Here is a 3,219-nt window from a genome sequence, read left to right on the forward strand (position 1 = left end):
CTCTCTGTCTCTTTCTCTCCACCTCTCTTTTCTATCTCTCTGTCTCTCTCTCCAAATCTCTCTGTGTCTATCTCTCTGTCTCTCCACCTCTGTTTCTATCTCTCTGTCTCTCCACCTCTCTGTTTCTGTCTCTCTGTCTCTATCTCTCCACCTCTCTGTTTCTATCTCTCTGTCTCTGTCTCTCCACCTCTCTCCATTTCTATCTCCCTGTCTCTGTCTCTCCACCTCTCTCTGTCTCTCTCTCTCTCCACCTCTCTGTTTCTATCTCTCTGTCTCTCCACCTCTATCCATTTCTATCTCTGTCTCTCCACTTCTCTCCATTTCTATCTCTCTGTCTCTCCACCGCTCTCTGTTTCTGTCTCTCCACCTTTCTGTTTCTATCTCTCTGTCTCTCCACCTCTCTCCATTTCTATCTCTCTGTCTGTCTCTCCACCTCTCTCCATTTCTATCTCTCAAACTCTCTGTTTCTATCTCTCTGTCTCTCCATCTCTCTCTGTTTCTATCTCTCTCTGTCTCTGTCTCTCCATCTCTGTCTGTTTCTGTCTCTCCACCTCTCTCTGTTTTTGTCTCTCCATCTCTCTCTGTTTCTATCTCTCTGCATCTCTGTCTCTCCACCTCTGTTTCTATCTCTCTGTCTCTGTCTCTCCACCTCTGTTTCTGTCTCTCTGTCTCTCCACCTCTCTCTGTTTCTGTCTCTCCATCTCTCTCTGTTTCTATCTCTCTGCATCTCTGTCTCTCCACCTCTGTTTCTATCTCTCTGTCTCTCCACCTCTGTTTCTGTCTCTCTGTCTCTCTCCACCTCTCTCTGTTTCTGTCTCTCCATCTCTCTCTGTTTCTATCTCTGTGCATCTCTGTCTCTCCACCTGTTTCTATCTCTCTGCCTGTCTCTCCACCTCTCTCCATTTCTATCTCTCTGTCTCTCCACCTCTCTCTGTTCCTATCTCTCTGTCTCTGTCTCTCTACCTCTCTGTTTCTGTCTCTCTTTGTCTCTGTCCCTCCACCTCTCTGTTTCTATCTCTCTGTGTCTCTGTCTCTCCACCTTTCTCCATTTCTATCTCCATGTCTCTGTCTCTCTCTCCCCCCACCCTTCTCTCTGTATCTCCGGTTCTATCTCTTTATGTCTCTGTCTGTCCTTCTGCCTGTCTCTCTCTCTCTCTCACACACACACACAGACACATGGACCCACAGACACATGCAGATGTCAGAGCTCCCCAAAGACCCAGAAGCCGGACAGGAAACACTTGAGCAGCAGGCGGGGGTTGGGGGAGGGCAGCAGGGCTGAGAAGGGGATGGGCCTGGGGCCGCCTTTCTCCTGGGCAGAGAGGCTGGACCTGCCACACCGGGGCTGGGGGGCCCTGTGGGCTGCCCAGGCATGGCTGGGGGAAGGGAGAGCGGTCCCAGTGTGTGCAGGAGACCAAACCTTGGCTCCTCCCTGGGGCCCTCTCCTCCTCCTCACCTCTCACACACACAAGGTCTGGGTCTCGCCCCACCCCCCATAACTGACCCCCACCTGAGAACTTACACTTTTGAGTAGAGGATTCTGGGAGGCTGAAAGGATGGGGCGTTACCTCCATAATCCCCCTCCCAAATCTGTCTCCTATAAAGTCCCCGGCATCCTTCACCACAAGCTTAGAGACCACCTGGGGTCAACTGAGGGCAGCTGGCTCCCTCTCCACCCCCAAGTTATTCAGCACTGCTTCATACTTAGGCCCCACGTCCAGTGTAAGCTTCTAGAGAGGAGGTCTGCAGGATCTCTGGAGCTGCCCAGGGCCAGGTGCACAGTAGGCGCTCTATCTGCTTGTGAACTGCCCCTTCAGCCCCCACCTCTCTGCGTGCTCCAGACCCTGCCGGCTGCCTGGGGGCGCTTGGGATGGGAGCCCCCTGAGGGCAGGGACTATGGTTCTGCCTCCCTTTGCATCCCCAGCGCCTCATACACAGTAGGAGCTTAATAAGTGCTTGCTGGCCACTAGTCCCCTCCCCCCACTTTCCACCACCACAGCCCTGACCCTTGTCTCCACCTTTATCACCCCTTACTGGACCATCATCCTTCTCACGAGCTTTGGAGGGGTGGGGGCTGACAAATGGATTTCCTTACAGATCTCTAAAGTAGGCAGCCCCTAACTGGCCACTGCTCTATCCCCTCCATATGCCTCTGGACTAATCTTCCTGATTACATCACCCCTCACTCAACAACTTTGTAGTTTCTATTTGTAAGATAGATTCTCACTCCTCACTCACCCTGGTATTCGAAGCCTTCTCTAATCTAGTCTTGGCTCCCATTACTTGCTCCCCCTTCCTGGCACTTTGTCACTCCCTAAATCAGTTAAGGCATGCTGCCCTGACTGGCCCACTCTAGAGCATGAGGTCCGTGGGGCCCCTCCCAGCTCTAGCTCTATGACACCCCGGCCAGACCGTCAGCTCCCAGCGGGCAGGGGTGTCTCTGCCATGGGTCATAGCCAAGAACTGGGCACACAGTCAGCCTTCAACAAGGACCTATTGACTGAACGCCCGCCTTCCACGCTACTCTGCTGACACATGACACATACCCACATATGTGGTCATTCCCACGCCCCCAGCTGCTGGTCACCATGGGATTGAGCCTAAATGTCCATCCCTATTACAGAGTCTGCCCATCAGGTGCAGAGAGGGGTCAGGGCTGAATGACTAAACCTATGATGAGAAGGAAAACAGACATTTGGGGAACATCCAGCTGATGGGGAGTTGTGGGTGAGCCATCTGAGCAAATAGAAACCGAGAGTTGGGGGTGAGAAGTGTTCCCTTCACCCTGGCAGGAGGCCCTCCCCTTGGGGCTTTCACACTCAGCTCTGAGCTGACAGATTCTGAGACAGAAGGTCGAGGAGGACCCCAAGCCCTGTGATGCTCCCTAGCAAGGCTGGATCCCAGGGAAGGGCTCCTCACATCAGCCACTTACTTTCAAAGGCTCCTTCTCAGAGGCGTCTCCCGAGGGGTCCCCAGCCCGGTACTTCCGTTCCCGATGGTCAATGGTGGAGTAGCCATCTAAGGAAGACAGAAACAAAGACAGCACATTTCTTGTGGTACTTTAGGACTCCAGGGTCTTCCCACAATCCAGAGTGGAAGACAGGTGGAGGGTCAGCATGCCCATTTCACGGATGAGAAAACAGGTTCCACCCAACAATCTGCCAAGGCAGGAGACCAAGCTCAGTCCACCTGCTGTAACAGGACCTTCCTCAGCTTAGT

General features: G+C 53.2%; 1 long non-coding RNA gene across 1 annotated transcript in view; it reads right to left on the reverse strand.

The window, feature by feature from the left end:
- LOC138171386 (uncharacterized) overlaps positions 1-3,213 on the reverse strand; it is a 12,560-nt gene extending 9,347 nt beyond the window's left edge. Inside the window, exon 1 of the long non-coding RNA XR_011170871.1 lies at positions 2,933-3,213. This is a non-coding gene — a long non-coding RNA (uncharacterized lncRNA). The remainder of the gene's footprint in view (positions 1-2,932) is intronic.
- Between the last annotated feature and the right edge of the window lie 6 nt (positions 3,214-3,219).

Source organism: Petaurus breviceps, unplaced genomic scaffold (genome assembly GCF_028583685.1).
Source record: "Petaurus breviceps papuanus isolate PSGF00001 unplaced genomic scaffold, PetGlider_PUasm1.0 428, whole genome shotgun sequence".
NCBI classification, from domain to species: domain Eukaryota; kingdom Metazoa; phylum Chordata; class Mammalia; order Diprotodontia; family Petauridae; genus Petaurus; species Petaurus breviceps.